This window comes from Pantherophis guttatus, chromosome 1, assembly GCF_059756535.1.
Source record: "Pantherophis guttatus breed Tessera chromosome 1, ASM5975653v1, whole genome shotgun sequence".
NCBI lineage: Eukaryota > Metazoa > Chordata > Lepidosauria > Squamata > Colubridae > Pantherophis > Pantherophis guttatus.
Window position 1 is genome coordinate 304,472,892 of NC_142063.1, and position 20,711 is coordinate 304,493,602.

The following is a 20,711-nucleotide window of genomic DNA, read 5'->3' on the forward strand; positions in this document are numbered from 1 at the left end:
GACTCGAGGACTGCCAAGGAGAAGACAATAGTTTTAATCAAATTATTTGCCATGGTGACGCTGTCAATCAAAAGTAACCGGATCTGTTGTGAGGTGGCTCCCCGGCTCAGTTGACAGATTGCTGCGAGCCACTCAGAGGCGGACTCTCAGAGCTGGGATGTTACTAAATGGTAGTTGGGGAGTGGGGGGGGGAACGAAGGGGGTGGGGGAGGGGAAAGCAATATACGCTGTGATTGACACCGCAAAACACGGAAAGGGGGAAAGGGTTCCTCGAGATCCACCCTGGGCTGGTTGCAGACTGACAGCGGGGGCGCTAGAACAACGGCAGGAACCCCCCTTCGCCAGCCGGCAAGAGCCCCCTAGTTTGAGGGCTTTTCACGATTTCAGAACTCCCAACTTGGGTTGGGGTGGAGGAATTGTAGGAAGCCTGGGAGCAACTCAGAATTGCTGAAGATTTCGGTGGAAGCTCCGGTGGAAACTGAAGAATTTCTTACTGCCCATTAACTTATAAAATGAATCTTTATTTACATATATACATAAAATATATTTACATTTTTTTTAAAAAAAAATGAAACCACAATATTTTCCAAATAATGTACTTTCCCTTTGTCGCTAAATTGAATCTTATCATTTCAAGCTGTAACCTTTCCGCTTGCCAGCCCCAGCTTTCTAAAATTATTCTGCTTTCAAACTCAGTTGCAGCCCTGAAATGAAAAGGAACAGAGATATTAAAGCACTGTTTGCAGATAAACTCTTGCCCCCCCCACCATTCCGTGGTGGGTCTGTAAAAACAAAGTGGGCTTTGTACCAAATGTGTGTTTCATTTATTTAAATGCACTGATTGATCCAAAGATAAGTAGTAAAAAACAATGTTTCCAAAAAGGTAAGGTTAGGATTGCAGCTTAAGTAACCCTTAGACACAACTGCCCAGAAGTAAGTCCACTGAATTCAATGGTGCTTTCTTTTAAGTAACCACGCAGAAAATCAAGCCAAATATAGGCACCAGTCTTGCCTAAAACGATTTACTTGTGGGCCTAGGAGAGTGGGGAAACGACTTTTGAAAGACAAATAGAGAATACGGTGGCTGGTTATTGCTTCCTTAGAAACTTCTCTCAGCTTTTCTTGACAAAGGACACTTTTTTCATCTCTCTCTCTCCCCCTCGCTCTTTCTCTCGTTGTTTAAAAACCACACACCTGAGTTGCAAGCCAGAAAGCGCGAAGCACAGTCCACCCATTCAACACAGAATGCCCACCTATCCATCCACTAACCCGCTATAATCGAGGAACCGTTTCATTGCGATAGAAACAAGAGGTACCTGTGCGCTTTTCCTCTTCCTAGTTTTATTTTTCCACCTCTTTTAATTTCACAGGAAAGTGGTGTGAAAGTGATAGAAGGAAATCAAAAGAAAAGAAGCCGACACACATCTGCAAATGAGTGTCAAAGGCAATTTGGAGGAACAAGTGGGTGAATTCAGTTCTGGCAGGATAATTGGGGATCGCAAGCTGTTGGTTTCCAGTCTCACTAAACGTCCCCAAAGCTTTTCCATTGGTCGCTTCTCGCCCCTTGGCTACTTCAGCCTTAAGTCCTGAAAAAATACACAGTCCACAGTTGATCACTGGGACCGACTTTTCCTTTCTGGTAAGCTCTTACTAGCTTAATTGACAGCTGGCGGCGGTTGATCTAGACTAGAGTTCAGTTGCCGAAAATGTTGCCGGATTCTAAGCTGATCAACGGATTGGTCCCCCGAATCTTACTCCCCGATCCTACCGCGCCTAACTAGTTATAATAAATGGAATGGGAAAAAAGCATTCCGTCTATGCTCAGCGGAACTTTCGTTAAATACTAAGCCCCAAATTCAGGAGTTGCTCGCGCAAGATAACAGGCGGGGAACTCAGGCTAAGCCCCCGAGCATTAATTCCCGGGGAAACCGAATCTTAGGATAGCTCGTTCGTCTATTGCCTTTCCCAGCCCATTGACGGAGGGGCAAGGAGGAAAACCGAGAAGAAGCCCTGCCGCCTCAGAGACGGGATGGCAGGAAGATGGTGCCGCAGCTGCTTTCATGGATCTCTGGGGATAGCCAGGCGGGAGCCCGAAGGCGCGCCAAAACCTCCAGAACTCGGACAAATGGGAGGGGATGGAGAGACTAGCAAGCTCAACTATGTCCCCGTGGTAATCGCCTAGAGACCCGAAAACCCTTATGGAACCGGGAAAACAGCCCAAAAGCCGCTCCACGGTTTGTGTGATAACTGAAAGGAACTTTATTTGAAGAGCAAAAGGCTTCGGTGACACCTCCATTCGCATCAAGAACGACCTTCTCGCCCCAAAGTTGAGATTCGGTACAAACTTTCTTTTTTGCTTAAAAAAAAGTTTAGCTCTTGTTGGAAATACTTTTTCTAGGACTCTGAAAAGTCGTGATTTGGAAAAAAAAAAAAAAAAGGGAAACTCCTCGGTTCCCGCAGGGCACTTCCTGCATCCCGGGAGCCTTTGGCTTGTTCTAAGAACTTCACTGTTCGATGCGCCGCGTATCATTCGCGTTTATTTCTCCGGCTTCTGGAGGTAGTTTTTAATGGAGCTGTTGCCTCCACTTTCCTTGCCGTAACTTGGCTTTGGGAGCGTGAAGGTCGAGTCGTTTTATCAGGAAAGGGGCGATCGATCCCCAGGGGTCATATCTCTAATTAAACTGCTTTCCAAATCGGAGAGGGAGCGCAGCAAACGGACACGAAGGAACTAGGAGCGTTATCCAGACGGAGCTTTATCCCGCCGACTTCATCTCGGCTGCACCTCCAGACTGCACCGCATAGTAGAAGATGGAAATCAGTAAGATTTATTCCCCCATTATGTGAGGACCGTTTTGGGGCAGGATAGAGAGAAAGAGAGTCTCTCTGTCCTAGGAAACGCTTATATATATTGCAATTTAGGGGACGATCTTAACTGTTGCCTGCAGTACCTAAATCCCAACAAGGAGACAGAAGATAAGGAAACGGCTCTTGCGGTTGAAATCAGCGGAGCTTACTCCCCGAGAAGAGCTGCCGTACCAGACCAAGTCGCTGAAATTAATTCGGCTGTGGAGTCCGATTAATCCAAAGTTACTAAATTGCTGTCCAGGAACAATAAAAGGCAGACCAAGGAGACCCGAACAAACGGGAAGCTCTTTAGTTTTAAGACTCCAAACCTCAACAAAACAAAAATACAACTTGGGTGCTAAAGGCGTTGTGTTAGATAGCAGAGACGGCACTACACTTAGGCTGAATTTAGTGGGACAGCGAGTTGCCATTAGATTGCATTAGACATCAGTGTCATTCTAGGAGCTCTAAGTTCCAATGTCACCCCTGAAATGAATTTTTTTAGGTGGCCACCGCTCGCCATTCCATTTCCCACCCGTAGTTAAAGACAACAGTAACTCGTGTCCTCTACCGGTTTGCAAGAACTGTATAGTGAATGTATGAACGAAGCCCTCCAGACACTTGGAAGCACAATATCCATCTTCATTCCCCTTAGATTGAAGCGTCACAGACCCAGAGACAGACTCCAGAGTGTCCCCGGAACACACGGCAGGTCTTTTCTAAACTGGAAAGGAGCAGAGACATAGAGCGGCGGTCTTCCCCCCCCCCCACCCTTTCTGCTCTCAAGGGTTTCTTGGACGCAACTTGAGGTCACTTGCTCCGATCCGAAAAACCAGGGCAGCTGAGAAGGGTGGGGGGTGGAGGTCGGAATTGGGAAGGGGCGGGGGCGATAAGAGAACAGCAGCTGTTCTCCTTAGCCGGAAGGGACGTGAGCCTCTCTTTTGGGGGCTGATTGAAGATACCCTCCTGCTTCTGCATCACCATGGGAAAAGCCTCCCCCCCCAGTGCTATGGGAAAAACGGCGTGGACTCCTTGGTTCTCTCGAGCCCAGCAGAGATTTATTCACCGCTTTTTAACTCGGGAAAAACGTCTCATCAAATCCTGTACATTGACTCGAGCAGAAGCGGATTACCGACCTCGTTGATCGCGCAAAGTGTACCGACCCTACCCAACCCAACCCCGTCTTTCTTTTGAGAAAGGCAGAACATATCGGGAAAAAGAACTTGGAAAAAGTCAAAAGGGTTCGGGAAAAGAGCGTAGGTCCGAAATCCCTGGGACCGATCCCCTTCTTTTGAATGTACAGATGGAGCCGGCGTTGACTTCGCCTTCCGAAGAAGCAAAGCAAGACGGGACTCAGCTGGACTGGGATCCGTCAGAGGGTGGTGTTGACAGAGTAAAGTTTATTATTTTTCACCTTCACGTTTTTCAATTCTGTTCGGCTGCTGGAGCCAGAAATCCAATTATGATCACCAGTCAATGTCCCAGTCCCTCTCCCGGTTGGGACCTTTCCGACAAGCTTGCTCTCCCCAGCATTCCAGGGAGTGAATTTTCATCTGAAGTGGGGAGTGGGGGGTGGGAAATGAGAGGCTTCTCAGGTCGAATAGCGATTCGCAGTAAGGGGCCCTCTTTCAAAGTCTGAGGCTTTTGGGTCTCCTTTCCATTAGTCCGAATAAAAAAATAGCCATTTGAGGGGAAAGCACAGACAATCACAAATACAGGCACCCCAGGTAGCAAGTCTTCACTAAGGTCTTTCTCATCTGAACTGTCAAATTTCGGGCCACCACTAGTGGCAAAGATTGCTCTTTGCTTCCACCTTGTGGTCGCCTGGAGCTTTGCAGCACCAATACTCCACTTTCTTTGCATGTGGACGTTTCATAAATATTCAAGAGGACTTTCTTCTGTAAGAACAACAAAAAAAAGGGGGGGGAGGGGAATAAAGCTTATTCATCCGGCTTAGCTTATTCTAACTACTCCTGTATATTGAGCAGGTGCGTCATATGAAATATATTCGGTATTTGACGAATTGCAGCCATGAACCAAATCCTAAAAATTGGCATTTGAATCTCTGGGCTTTAACCTACACAATAACAATCAGTAAACTTTTTAATAAATGCGACGGGCAGTAAATCATCCGATTTCTAAATTTGCCTGAAAGAATGTGCTTGTTTTTATTCCACCTTTCCTTTAGGGAAATCAAGGCAGTATTGGATAAACTTGCAAGCTGAGTTCCCTACCAGAGAAAGCGCTTGGCTCCTAGCCGGTTTCTACGTTATTTTCATTTAAAGTCCAGAGTGGCCTCTGCTAAACCGGGCTGTGCACCGGATTGGGTCTACCCATATCCCTGCGAGCAGTTTGGGGATTGTAAATTACTAACAGGATTCCAGGCTGGATGTAACCAAAACGTCTCTACATTGTTTTTGTTCTTGATCTTGTGCTGATTTGCTTTTGGAACAATAAAACGGATATTTTTGTCTCTCAAATGAAAGAGCATCAGGATAACCTCTAATCATCAAAACTCTTCTTTTGAGAACAGTAATTCCACGTTATCCTTTAAAACCACTTACATTGGTAGCTTCTTTTTCAAATCCATATGGCTAATAGTTACAAGTCTTAGATGTGTGATGACGTTTCCATGGTGGTAAACCTAGTCTTATTAGCAGCGCTAGAAGAGCCATTGGAGGAAAGGGCAGAATGCCTTGTAGTTTCAGTCATGTAGTTTCAATGGAGTATCTTGAGAACTTTGGAGTTCTTGAGCACAACCTACCTTATAGGGTGGCTGAGAAGATAGAACGAAGAAGAATGTGCATGTGTACTTTTCTGAAAATCTTGCGCTGAAGGGGAGAGGGAGAGAGAGGGAGGGAGGGAGAGAGGGAGGGAGAGAGAGAGAGAGAAGGAGAGAGAGAGAGAGAAAATAACCCAGCAAAATGTTTAACTAGTTAGGGAAGAATTTTCAAAAATTAGTTTAGCAGAATCCTTGTGTCTCTTGCTTTGTGTATTGAACCTCTAGAAACTAAAGGCACCTTTTGTTCTGGATCCTGCTAAATTTCAACAGTTAAAACAATTTTTATAGCAACAGTTAAACTAATGTACTTAGTAGCAAAGATGTTGGCGGTGAAGATTATTAGCAGGGCTGACAATGTTGTAAATTCTTCTAGGATCACACAGATCCTTTTCTAGGCACAGGGGAGGAGTGATTTTTGTTATCGAAATTGAACAGCTATTTTTCAATAGCCAATATGACCAGTTGCGCTATAATTCCTAGTGCCGCGTCTCTCATAGATCAATAATACTGGCATAAAATCCTTGGAATTCCAAGGGATTTTTCAAGGATTGCAAATCCTCAAGAAAGCCAAACCTCCACCACCACCATTTTTTAAGTAAAAGAAAAATAATAAAGAGAAGGAATCCAGGCCAGACAGCCCTACCCCTTTTCAAATAAAGAAGGGGAGCAGTTTCAAAACTAATTTTTTTTAAATTTTAAAGCGGTATTCAAATTCAGTGGTGGTGATAGTGTGGAGAACGCTTTCCCGATGAAATGCTGTTCACGAAACGCCTCGACCTGACTCGATCTTCTTGAGTTCCAGCTCGGAGACGGTTCCCTTGGCGGCTAAATACCCAGTGCCACCTTCGGTGAGACCTCGGCGGAGTGGGGACAGGGGAGGAGGGGGTTGTGCGGGCAGAATCCTACCCAGTTTTACGTGTCTGATTGGGGAACTCTTTTAAAGAGAACCCGAGAGCTGCGGGATGAGATTTTCAGATAATGTTGTGACTAACTCAATTATGCTAAAAAACTTGGCCTGAAAGTAAGAAACAGTGTGCTAGGTATCATTACGATGAAGCGGGTGATTTGAAACGGGGTCGGGCCCCAGAGGCAGGGAGGGTTGCGGCAGGAGAAGATGGATCCCCCTCCCCCTCCCCCTCCTCTGCATTCAGTGTGTTTGTGCAGACTCTTCTATGTGGCTCTTTAATGGGTAGTCTGAGTACGTGGACCTCCGTTCCTCTTCTGTGCTGTTAACTGCCAGGATGTGGCTGACCACGTTAGAACTCGGTCAAATTGGATAGATTACAATACTAAGTAGCCTTACCTGGGAGTAGTAGTGCTACTCAGTTTTGCACCTGTGGAAGGGGTTTCCCACCTTTCAGTAATCCCCAGGGAACCAAGTCTTCCATCTTTAGGCAGAGGAGGAGGAGGAGGAGGACATGTGATGAGTTAGCTTTGAGGTTGCGATCCTATACAATCGATTTGGCACAAGTCGCATGAGAGGAAAAACTGTGGTGTGTTTTTCGAACTGGAGCCAGATCCAGCAGAAAAATGACACACACACCAAAAAAATCCCCCATTGATTTCAAGGGAGAGCTATGGACATGCACGCAAGGAGCTTTATCTGCATTGCTGCAGCCATGCTGCGCGGCCTTGATCACACAACGGTGTCCTCATCTCAACTGCAGGCTCCGATCGTCGAGAAAGTATTGGGTTCAGAGCAACCTTTCCCTTCATGCCACAGCTTGAAGATGATTCAAGTCTGTCATGCTTACCACGCATTCCCTTGAAATTCCCGTGAAATCAGGTGACTTGTGGTGTAATCGGAGGAGTGTTTCGGGAATGTTAAGAAACGCGGGCTCACCTGTCCCTCTTGCTCATCAGCCTGACTCTGGGCTTCTTGCTTCTTAGGTTCTTTCCATATCCATTGGTCCCCAATTCCATTTTTGACACTTTTCTCTCTATGATGTCATCAAGATAAAGGAGGAAAGAGCAGAGAGCCATAATTGCATTTGGGGGGAAAAGACGGGGTCGTTCCCGCACTATTCCCCTTTAATGGAATTCTTAAGCTTTATTTAGAATTTAGAAAATTCACACTTTTCCTCGTAGCTGTATCCAACAACAACAACAAAAAGGTGCTGAAGCTTTGGGTTGCTTGCTTGCCTGGCAAGGAAGCTTCGAAGATGACCGTTCAACCAGTTCTCCCCACTCCATAGGAAGGGACCGCATCCACCTCCTCAAAGCTGAGTTATTTCATTCCAAGGAGGAAATTTTGCTCCTCTCTCCTTTCTGCCGCTCTTTCCGCCTTGTATGTTGCTTTATCGTACCACATTCAAACTCTGGAGATGCTCACCAGAGAAGAAGAAGCAGACAACTCAGCCCAAAAAAGTCCCAGGGAAGTCTTCATGTCACTAGGTCTTCCCCACTGATACATTATCCCTCCCCCTCCCCCCCCATTTCGCCCCGGCTTGGGACATTTTGTAGAAGGTGGTAGCAAAGTCCAGAGAAAATACTTAGTCGGTTTGCTCCTAATGAGAGGTTCAATTCATCTCACAATTTAAGGGGTCCCTGGCCGTGAGCCAGAACAGATGCAATAAAGGCTGGGTAGGGATTGTGGTAAGGGATTCCCCAGCGCATTTTACGCTGGCCTTCTTGGGCGCCATCAGGGATGAATATCTTAGTGATTCCTGAGAATACCGCGGTTTGCTTTAATGATCTTGGTTTATTAATCTTTTTATGGACAACTGACGATGGTTTCCGGGTCTCAGACTTCCCTGAGTTTTAATGATCCGATATTTCAGAGGTGGGAAACGATGGCCCCTTTATGACTTGTGGACTTCAACATAGCTGGCTCAGGAATGCTGAGAGTGTTGAACTCCAGAAATTATAAAGGGGCCATCGTTCCCCACCCCTGCAATATTTCATTGGTTTTGTCTGGGCACATATCAGGGCAGTGGGGTTGACTTCCAAGTCCATTGAAGGTCTCTCATTCCCTCGGTAAAAATCAATGGGACATCTGCATCTTTCCATTTGTCTGGAGAATCGCTGGAAGTGCTCTTGTTACCCTTTGCACACTAGATTCACGTGGACTAGAATCTCCGCCCTATGTTTCTCATAAGGAATTGAGTTCCCCTGAGTACATACATTCTCTAATGAAATGAGCACTTGTCTCGGAGTAAGCTCACGAGTTTGCTTCTGAACAAACATCAGAGGTGAATTGGGATCCCAGTCCAAGGCTGCACGCTCCGCTCACAGTATGTGCCTTGACAGTACAGTATATTGAATCAGCAAGAAAACTTCAGCGCATCAGATGTTTTTCCGGGATGGAACTCTGAAGCGGAACTCGAGAGACCAAGTTCTAATTCAGCCTCTTAAGAATTTGGTCGCAGGGGGTGCAAGCGCTGCCCGGGACTTACTCCGGAGAAGTGGGTGCCGGGGTGAAAGGTAGGGTGAAAAAAGCAGCCAAAGCAAATCGCTGGCCCGGCCAGCGAGCAGAAAGTGCCCTTCCTCCTTTCCAGATGAGGCAGAGGTAAATTCCTGTCCTCGTCTGGGCTCCTAGCTGCCCAACAACCTGGTAGTCTCCCGTTTAATGGGGCGCTCTTGATTCCCTTGCCCTTGGAATGTCTCCCCTGAAAACCTAGCTGGGAACAGAGCAAGGGGTGATCGGTGGGTCCTGCTGATCTCGGTTGCCTTCTCTTCCAGGAGAGCAAGCAAATGGAAAGAAAAGCCGAGTCGAGGCCAAGGGAGACAAAAACGGGGGCCAGACAGAGAACCCTCATTGATTAAAGCCCAGCCCAGCCTCTCCCACTGAGAACGAATGAATGGCACAACTGTAGAGAGAAGCGAGCGCAGGAACCTTTCGCTTATCCAGCATCTACGCTAAACCTAAAGCGGGCAGGACAGCAGCGCTTCAAAAGGAACTTAAAGCTTACAGTATGGTCCACCGGCACGTGCTCGCCCGGTTTACCCGGGAGTGATGGACGGATAGCTCTTTTGCGGCTATCAAAAACAGCAGATGCGGATTCGCTGCTAGTATCTGTTACATTCCTGGAGGCAACGGTTGATATTCCTAGACATTAACTAGCTCACAAGAAATCCAATATGCAATTAGATCAGTTTTGGCCTGGGTCTCCTGGGTTCCCTCTTTAGATGGACCCAGATGGGACTCTTGAAATCAGGGGGACTGGAATTATGAACAGCCAGGGGCAAGAAGCAGAATCGCTGCCTCTGGTGCCAATCATGCCCACGCTGCTGGGAGGAACTCCAGACTTCGCCTTCGGGCACCAGTTCCACTCTCTTCCGATCCAGATGTTTCTGGCCAACCGGAGCTCTACTCATTTCGGACCAAGCCCTAAGTGACCATTAGCCGCTCGGGTTTACCCGCGGTTAAACAGAGATCATCTGGATATGTTTTATCTGTAAACTGGGTTGGGTTTCCTGTTTATACCACTGGTCTTCCCTTCCCAGTGCTATATGGATGGTCGGACTGCATCTCCCATTTCCTATCAGACGATGGGAATAGCAGTCATCGGGATATCATTTGTTCGGGGAAGACGGACATTGATCCCCCACCCCCGAAAGAATTCTATTTCTGACACTTAATTCATGAAATATAGAGATCCATTGATCTCTTACATTGTATAACAATAAAAGGAGCCTGAGTAAGCGCCACCGTTGGCCTTCCCCTTCATCTAGGGCAGTATTTCTCAACCTTGGTAGCTTGAAGATGGGTGGACTTCAACTCCCAGAAACCCCCAGCCAGCGCTGCTGGCTGGGGGATTCTGGGAGTTGAAGTCCACCCATCTTCAAGCTACCAAGGTTGAGAAATACTGATCTAGGGCAAGAGGTTGAACGCTGGAGCTAACCAAGGATGTGTATCAAAAGAGTCAAGACGGAGGCCAATCACGGTGTGATTGGACTTCCCTAAAATGCGACCGGAGGTTTTTTTTTGACCGTACAGTCGTGATGTGTTGATCATACAGTCGTGATGCCCATCTTGATTTTTTTTTTTTTTTTTGCCATATACCGCAGGCGCTCCAGTTGCGTATAACGGGGACGATTACTTTGCACTCTCACTTGAGAAACCCCAATGAAAGCGGTCAGAGCAGGACGGGAGGCGGTTAGCGGAAGGAACAGTATCCGAGAAAGAGGGAACGTGCAGGGAGAAAGTTGCTGCCATAAACTCTCTCGCTGCAAATTCCTGGATTGCTGGCCTTCCTGGTTAAATGACAAGAGGCAGGCTTCTGGGTTTTTTTTGACAGGACCGCTTTTTTCTTTTTTTTAAGCGCAGGGTTCATTTGAGTACAGGTAAGAAGTAGGTAAGAGCTGTATAAATTAGGTTTTTTTAAAAAAAACACAAAGATTTATATACGACTTTTCCCTCAGGAGGAATCTCTCTTCATTTAACCTCCGCTCCCCCTCCGACAAGCTGATCAGATAGCCGGTCTGTCCCTGAAGTAGAGCTGGTTTGAGACAGACTGACTGCCCAAGGTCATACAGTAAGGATGGACTTGAACTCTTGGCCTCTCGGTTCTCCGTTCCCCATTTTCCCCACTGCCGCTCCCCGCTCTCCTTTTCCCTGAGAAGCGGAACCGTCACAGCCAGGCAGGTTCACACCCCGGAAAAGTGAAGCTTATCCCCCTCATCTATCTTCCAATTAGAGGCTTTAAGTGGGGGGGGTGTCTCACCCACAGTGTTTCGGATCCCAGCAGGGGCAGCCTATTTGCTGTTTCATTAAACTTTATGATGAGAGTCCGAATTTACTTTTGCCTGCGATTTTTTGGCCGTATTCAAAGAGATGAAAGTTACTGCTGGACCATCTCAACTTTGGGGGGGGGGGGAAATATTCCAGTGAGGTACTTGTTAAAAGCAATGGATGATTTCACAGCACGTGCTAAACTACGGTTTCTTTAATCATGTGCATAATTGAATTCTAAATATGCTAAGTTAAACTATAACTATAAGGTATATCCATCTTTTCCTCACGTTTTCTCCCCTCCTTCTCTCTTTGGGTGCAATTGTTTCCAAACTTTTTTTTTTTACTTTGAAAGAAATGGAGGAGGGGTATGTACAATTTACAATGGAATATTACTTCTGTCACTTATCTAGAAGTAAGTCTGGCTAAAGTCTCGGCATTGATTTCTCTGAGTAAGTTCCTTTGCCTAATAAACAGTTTTTGGTTCCTAGCCTAATACATTTTTCCGAAACCAAAAGAGCTGCATCTTAATCAGTCCTTTCAGCTCATTTTAACAGAAAAGCAGCTATAAATGTAAATAGATACGGTATGTAACTAAGTCCATCTGTCAGGTAGAGGTGCGCACCTACAGTCTCTCCAGTTTGAAAAAAAAAAGAGCTCCTGCCAAGCGCAAAATATACAGTCCAGAATTGTACAAGTTTACTTGAATGTAAACCTCATGGAAACGCCCAAAATTTGTTTTGTGACAGCCGGTTTGTCCCTGAAGTAGAGCTGCAAAAATACTGGCGGCCGCTAGGTTTGCTTTTTATTTTTTTTTAAAAAAAAAAATTTGGGCAGGAATTTTACAGCCAAGACTGCGTGCCTTTTTTTTTTGTCTTTGAGCGGTTAAGCAACTAAAACGCGTTGTTTGTAAATCTCGGTTTAACAGCGTCTTAAATTACACCAACAAACAAACGTTAAAAAACCAATCAACCCACCTCTCTCCTCCACCCCCACCCCCATCCTCATCAACCGCTTAATAAGTTTCTCCGCAACTTTTATTTCCGAGCGGCTTGGCGCAAGATTTATTTATTTATTTATTTATTTATTTATTTATTTATTTATTTATTTATTTATTTATTTATTTATTTATTTATTTCTTGGTTCGATTTATAGGCCGCCCTTCTCCGGAGACTGAGGGCGGCTTACAATGCGTTAAGCAACAGCCTTCATACTTTTTGTATATACCTGCTTAGTAGAGCTTTCGCCCCCCCCCAAAGCGGTGTTTTTTTTTCTACAAAGTCAACTTATTGCCCCCACAATATTGCGCCGTTAAGAAAGCCGTTCGCCCCCCCCCCGGGGCGGGTTGACCAAGAGAGTCCCCGCTCTCCCCTACGCCCCATCCGAGCCCCTGCAAACTCCAAGCTTCAGACAAGACAACAAGAACAAACAACAACAAGGCTAAAGAGAAACAGATGGTTGGACTAAGACGCGAGAGCGCGTTGCCTCGGGGGATTGGCAGAGCGTAGCAGAGCTCAGGCGGGGCTAGGAAGCCCGAGCGGGTGGAGGGGAGAGAGAGACACACACAGAGAGAAAGAGGGTCCCGTGTGCGGGCCAGCGCCTTGCGGGGAAGGGGGGTGGGGTGGCCGTGTGTCTCCTCCGCCCGCCAGATAAAACTCCGCCGCAGTCGCTGAGCCAGGCTGCCTGCTTGAACTGCCTCGGCCCGGGTCGCCGGGAGCCAGCGGCTCAGGAGGGCCCTTTCCCTTTCCCTCTGCCTCCTTCGCCTCCTCCTCTCCCTGGTCGCCTCCCGAGCTTGATGAATAGCGATCGGGTTTCCTCGACTGGCCGCCCCCCTGTTTTCACAGCCTCCCACCACTAACCCGAGAGCCTGTTTCCTCGACCCGGGTTAATGCCGCTGATGATTGCAAGATGACGAGGGGAGGGGGGGAGAGAGAGAGAAGGGGGGGGGGGGAGGCCGCGGCGGATGATTCAGAGCAGTTGCCTTATTACCAGCGACGTCCTCCCGGGCTCAGGCGGACCGAGGAGGGATCGGCTTACAGGAGGAGAGGCGCGCGTTGAGCACCAGCTCCCCGGCGCTCGCGCCTGTCTCTCTTCTCCAGGCCTCACCTGGACTCGATCCTGTCCCTACCCGGGAGGAACCTCCCCCTCCCGCTGGAATCAGCCCGGAAGAGCAAGGCTGTCTTTTTTGGGTGGTGGGTGATGGGTGGGAAGAAGTACTCAGACGGGAAACCCGGGCAACTTCCAGGGTCATTTGGGTAGTTCTTTGTTTTTTTGATTTGATTTATATGCCGCCCTTCTCCGGAGACTCAGGGCGGCTTACAATGCGTTAAGCAATAGCCTTCATACTTTTGTATATTTTATACAAAGTCAGCTTATTGCCCCCACAATCCGGGTCCTCATTTTACCTACCTTAGAAAGGATGGAAGGCTGAGTCAACCTAAATTGGGTGGTTGGGAAGAGATGGTGGTGGTGGAAAGGACAAGAGCCTTGGTGGTGCAGCGGACTAAAGTGCTGTTAAGTAGCACTTAGCTGCCAGCTGCCTGCAATTACTGCGAGTTCAATTCTCACCAGGCTCAAGGCTGACTCAGCCTTCCATCCTTTCTAAGGTAGGTAAAATGAGGACTCGGATTGTGGGGGCAATAAACTGACTTTGTATAAAAAAGAACACCGCTGGGGGGGGGGAGGGGGCGAAAGCCTTACTAAGCAGGTATATACAAAAGTATGAAGGCTATTGCTTAACACATTGTAAGCTGCCCTGAGTCTCCGGAGAAGGAAGGCATATAAATCGAACCAATAAATAAATAAATAAATAAATAAATTCCCTGGCTGAACTCCTGCTCAGGACAAGAATTCCAAGTTTAAAGGTCCTTGATTGAGGGCTGTTCATCTTTTCCACTAAAGGAGAGCCCACCATCCTTAGGAATAAAATTGGCAGGATCGTAATGCCTTTAAACAAACCTACGGTACTTCCTGATCTGAGAATCCTGTGTGTTCTAGTTGCCACATTGGTGGATTAGAATGGTGAAAAAGGGCAGAGGAGAACAACGGAATGATCAGGATGCTCAAATCTTCCATATGAGAAAAAGCTACATAATTTGGGATTCATTAGCTTGGAGGGGGAAAAAACAATATCAAGGTGGACATGGCTGAAGTGCATGAAATAAAGCATAGTATGAAGGTGCAAGGATAACCTTTCCTCCCTTTTTCAAAACTCTAGGATCAGGGAAATTTAGAGCAGGAAATTGTGCAATTAACCTATGGAATTCATTGCCACAAGACATGATGAGGGACACCAACTTCAATGGCTTTAAAAGAGCATTAGATAGATAAATGGGGGACCCATTTATTAATGCATGATTTTAGTTCTGAAGATGCAATTTTACTTCCAAATTGCAGCTGGAGGGAAACAATAAGGGGAGACGTATGTCTCCACCTCCTGCTTGTATCTGGTTGGCCACTTTGAGAAACATAATGCTGAACCCAAGCGAGTTTGACCTGATTCAGCATGATTAATATTACATTGTATTGCATTCATATATCATATCTCTGCATAGTTATCTTTGTCTAAGATTGATATGCCCATTTTCATTAATAACATTACATCCCCCTGGTCATCCTTGAGCCATATTGAATCTATTTCAGCTGTTTTGAATCAATTTTAAAATGTAGTGCCCACAACTGGACACTGAACTCCAAATCAATCTGACCAAAATAGAATAGGATGAAATATTATTTCCCAGAATTTGGAATTATGCCTCTGTTATGCATCCTAAAACTGCATTTGACTTTTTATCAGATAGTTCCAAGATTCTTTTTAGTTATAACAAATCAGGTAGTCCACCCATCCTGTATCTGTGTATTTGACTTTTGCATATTCTTTATAGATGACATTTCATTTTGTAATTTTCAGGCTAGTTTTTCAACCTATCTACATAAGTTTTAATTTTGCTTCAGTTTTCTAAGGGATTAACTATCCCATTTAGTTTAGTATCAGTTGGAGTTTTGACTGGGATGAGTTCCACTCCACTTTAAAGAGAAAGTATTGATGAGTACTATTTTACCAAGCTAGCTGGGAACAAACATTCCATCCACCCCATATTATCAACCTTCTAATTGGATTAGATCCAGATATATGGTGATCTATGTTTTGTCTTCAAGGTATTTATGGATGGATCTATCAAAATCTTTCCAGGTATTGATGTTAGTCTGACTAGTATTAGTTTCCTAGGTCCATTTTTCCCCCTTGGAAGGCAGAGCTAGCATCTCCTTCAGTAATTTGATTCATTCGTTCTCTAGGTTCTTTCAAAGACAATTTATACTTAAATGTCCAGTTTAAACCATGGTGGCAAAGGACTGATGAAATGCATGTCACAATATCACAAATACAATGCTCTTTTGCACTTGATAATTAGCACACAGGTCATGCAGTATGCATTGCAGCATCAGGATGAATACTAATCATTTAACTCTCTCACAATAACTATGAATCCATATGAATATTATTATTATTATTTAGAAAATATGATTGTTTTTAGGGTAAAAGGAGGGGTTTTTTTGCTTTTTTTTTTTTTTGCCCAAGCAATTAAATAAATCAAGAGTCTGGTATCTGAAATTAATGGGTATATGGCTTATAATGTCCAAATTTTAATTATAATTTAGAATTATAATTATAATTTAACAATGAATTAAACTTTTATACATACATACACATGTACAGACAAACTTTCTAATTCATCAACTTTCTAATTAATAATGGAATATTGGTAAAATTGCAAAATACAAATACAGCTGTATATAAAAATAAAATTGTTTATACACATGTATATGTGCTCACTTTATTCTGTTGTTGCCTTTATCAATTTGATGCACTCCAGATCTGCTAGGATTATGCAGAATTTCTAGCTGCATGCCTCTTGCTGGGGTTCGAATATGAAGTTTAAATAGAAATATTAAATCCAGTTCTGCAAATCTGCCCATTTTAAAGGCGGTCAATTTTAGTAAGAGGAAACTGAAAACATTTAAATTCAGTTGGGCTTTAAAAGTTTATAACACTGTTATTTTTAATAAACATAGTATTTTTCTACTATGACTGCCACATTAGTATATTAATGTATTTATGCAGATTTATGGAACATCTTTTAGTGTTAAAATGTTAATGCAATGTATACACCAAACTTTGGTCCTTTTTCTCAGGAATTATGGTTATATCAAGCATAGCGGGTGGCTAAAAGTATCATATTGAGAGATTTGAAATGCAATATTATTCTACCTGTCAAGGAATGGCTGTAGGAAATGTGTTTTGGAAAAGACAATATTTTATTCTAATCAAAGGATGCAGCAATTGTGATACAATAGATTTGGTGATAATATTTTATACTGATTATATTATGCTAGTTTATCTACCATATTAGTAAATCATTGACTATTGATCAGTGTAAGATAGAATTTTTTCCTCTTTTTCCTTTCTTTCATAGTTTGTATTTTTAGTTTGTCTGGGGTTGCCTCTTTTTCAATATGTTGAATTTATATTTTACTGACAAAGAAAAGGGAGTAGTATAGATCTATAAAGGGAGACTACTATAGATTATCTCAAGCTATTTAGCTCTCATCAGCTATCCATACTCTTCTGGGATTTGAACCAGGGTTAAAATAGTTTGTCACAAAAGTGACTGCCTGCAAAGGCTCCTGGATTGGAGCTGAAAGGTGAAAACAGAAGCAGTATGCTCCCTCTCATAATTGGGCAGACCAGGTTGCCTTGATAGACTGATCTCATCGGAAAAAACACTCTTTTTCAATATTTTCTTTTTTCCTTAACTTTAAATTTAACTTAAACTTTTTATTCTCTCTTGTAAGCTGCCCAGAGTCCCTTGGGAGTTGGGTGGCATAGAAATGTGACAAAATAAATAAATAAATAAATAATAAATATTGTTCTATTAATTGTATATGTTAAGAGTGTTAAATAAAAGAATAAAAACAAGTATAACTGCCCTGATGTTTGACCTGCTGGATGATATGCATTTTTCCTTAGTGAATAAGTTTCATTTTATTTTATTTTACAGTCAGACCTTTGTTTCATGCTTCTTTACTCCCTGTTAATCTCTGTCCTCTATCTATGTTACTGGCAGCTGGAAAAATGCACATAGAGAATATCTCATTCATTTCAGGTCACTTTTCAAGTGGAGCTGAAGTAAAAGAGGATGTGCTTGGTATTCCCTATAAATAGGGTATTTATGTCACACTCATTCCATTTAGTCCAGAGTGTGTTTAGATGTTAAAAACATCCAGGTCATCTTCTGTTTATGAATTGCAATAGTGAGAAAAGTACTAAATTGAATACAGGTGAAATCTTCACTAATAAAGTTTAGTATTCCTCAGTTGTGTCACTGACCACGTTTGGTTTTGTTTTCATTTTATTTTTAGTTTTATTTCTTCATGATGCCAGAAACAGCCCAGAATATTATAATATCAAGGTAAAGAATCTTGAAGACACCTTCCAATGATGACGATCAAAATAGATGGTGGGAAACTGTGTGATAACGGTGTTCCCTATTCTGGTGTCATCTCTTGAGGTGAGTTCCAGAATCTTGAAGACTATTTAATCAGATATTATAAGCTTGGAAGAAGACAGGATGTAGAAAGAAAGACCTCTTCTAATGAACATTTTGAATTATTCAAAGTAAAAATAGCAAATTTATTTGCAAATTTGAAGTGAAGTTCCAGTAAAAATATGACGGGGCTTCTTCAGTACAATCCACAAATGTAATATTAGGGTACCTGGCTTACAATCAGGGGTGGGTTCTACATACCTTTACTACCAGTTTGCAACGGGGCTGCACGCGCTTGCTTCGCTCGCACACACACGCGCTCTTCTGCACATGTGCAGAAGCATTCTGAAGACGTTGGGGTAGGTGGGCGGAGCCTCCCACCAGTTTTACTACCGGTTCTATAGAACCGGTGCGAACCGGGGGCAACCCACCACTGCTTACAATGTCCTTATTTCTTCATCCCCATTGCTACTGAATATACTTCTTTTTAAGCGTCCCAGGTTTCAACCCATCTGACAAATAACAATTTCCTTCAGATTTATTCCATGTGGCCTTCCCACTTTTTTTTATAGATATTGCCCAGTTTACTGGTTCTGTGCTATTATGGCAAGTTGAAATACATATAAATATTCCCATAATGGCATCAGTTCAGACAACAAAAGGAGGTGAGAGTTCATAAATATCAGGACACAGGCAATAACTAGGCAAGAGTCAAATTTTAGCCATAGTCTAGGATTCTAACATGGTAATTCAAATGCAGGAGTTATTTCTAGAAATGTTATCACATTTTAACAGTGGTCAGATTGTATATGTAGGTAGTCTTTGACTTACAACCATTTATTTAGTAACTGTTTGAAGTTACAACAGCACTGAAAACATGACTTATGATTGTTTTTAAACACTTATGACCATTGTAGCAGTAAACTTGCTATAACAGTTGTAAGTCTTCACATGATCAAAAGTTGGATGTTCGGCAACTGGCATGTATTTATGATGATTGCTGGCTGAGGTCATATGATCACCTTGGTGACCTTCGGACAAGCAAAATCATTGGGGAAGCCAGATTCATTTAACTACCGTGTTATTAATTTAACAACTTCAGTAATTCACTTAACAACTGTGGCAAGAAAGGTCATAAAATGGGGCAAAACTCATTTAACAATTGTCATGCTTCGCAATGGAAATTTTGGGCTCAATTGTGATTGTAAGTTGAGGACTACCTGTATTCTGTAAGCCATAGATGATAGATAGATAGATAGATAGATAGATAGATAGATAGATAGATAGAGACAGACAGACAGACAGACAGACAGACAGACAGACAGATTTGCAACATCAGTAAAGTTAATTACTTTGGCTTTCTGCGGACCTCATTCTGAAATATGCAACTGATATTATTCAGCACTTTGTAGAATCCAAAAGAAGAGAATATATGTATATAGCCCAGGACTGAACTGTGGAGTCCTTGGTGCTCTATGAGTTTTCTTGTGTGCTTGCAGATGTTTTATTATCCAACTAGGCAAACATTATTAGTCTGAGGGGTTAGACACACAGAGAGAGAGAGAGAGAGAGAGAGAGATAAAGCACATTTACACACCATTCAAAACAACAACAACAAAAGGTTGGGGCGGGGGAGAACATGTCTTCTCCAGCAGCCAACACGGAGATAAGCAAGGATTAACACCAGGCAAACAAACAAGCAGAAAACAATACTGTAATCAAGGAGAAAAACCACACCCCCACCAACATTGGCAGGCCAAGCGACTGTATATAAACAGGGAATAAACTCAGCACTCGCTAGCACTGCACATGTTATCTAGTCATGTAATGAAATGTCTGCAAACAATCAGAGTGCACCAAGGACTGAAATACATATATACTCTTCTATTTGTATATCTGATGTTTATCCCTGCTTACCTGGGTGTTGGTTGCTGGAGAGGAAGATGTTACCAAGTTGGGTAATAAAACATCTGCAAGCAAACAACAAAGCTCAGAGAGCACCAAGGACTCCACTTAGTAGAATGTAACCACGATAGCATCAGTTATTATTTTTCTAGGATGCATTACTTTGTAGATTATTATTTCTCTTAGATAGTTCTTTGATAAATGAAAAAAAAATATAACCATGATCTGTTTACATTAACTTGGCATCACTGATTCTTTACTACCACTTATTTATCTAATCTTATAAATCATATTGAGATTATATTGAAAATTCTCTGCACACACAACATTGGAATGATTTTAGTGGCTACTTTATTCATCCTCATCAGAGAACAGCCTTTAAATGAGAGTGCAAGAGATCCCTTTATGAAGCTTGTACAGGATAGTTCCTCACCTACAAACCTTTCTTTCTTGTCAGCTTCTCAGCAAAGGTCTTGGCCTCCAACTTTGCAAGAAAACTTAAAAACAAGAGGGAGCTTGTTTGTTTGTTTGTTTGTTTGTTTGTTTGTTTGTTTGTTTGTTTGTTGAGGGGAAGGCTACCTTGGGTGAAGCAAAGATACAAAGTGGATAGAGCTAGAAATTTCTTTGACAACCCCAGCCAACCCCTGTAATGAGGAAAGCAATTTGGGGTCCCCCTTCCTCTTTCTTTCTTTCTTTCTTTCTTTCTTTCTTTCTTTCTTTCTTTCTTTCTTTCTTTCTTTCTTTCTTTCTCTCTCTCTCTCTCTCTCTCTCTCTCTCTCTCTCTCTCTCTCTCTCTCTCTCTCTCTTTCTTTCTTTTTCCACCTCAGTATTTTCAATAATTATAATCAGAGGGAGCCATAAATAGCTCTGAGATCTCAAAAGGCTCATCACTAGGCCAAGCTACCCCAAATTCTTCCTGCCCCAAATATCAACTGCATATTTCCCCACCTTTTAAAATGAC

The 20,711-nt window shown here is 43.5% G+C and overlaps 1 long non-coding RNA gene across 1 annotated transcript in view; it reads left to right on the forward strand.

Moving 5' to 3' along the window:
* The first annotated feature begins 6,003 nt into the window (after nt 1-6,003).
* LOC117671411 (uncharacterized) overlaps nt 6,004-20,711 on the forward strand; it is a 34,064-nt gene continuing 19,356 nt past the window's right edge. Inside the window, exons 1-2 of the long non-coding RNA XR_015731554.1 lie at nt 6,004-6,474; nt 17,721-17,869. This is a non-coding gene — a long non-coding RNA (uncharacterized LOC117671411). The remainder of the gene's footprint in view (nt 6,475-17,720; nt 17,870-20,711) is intronic.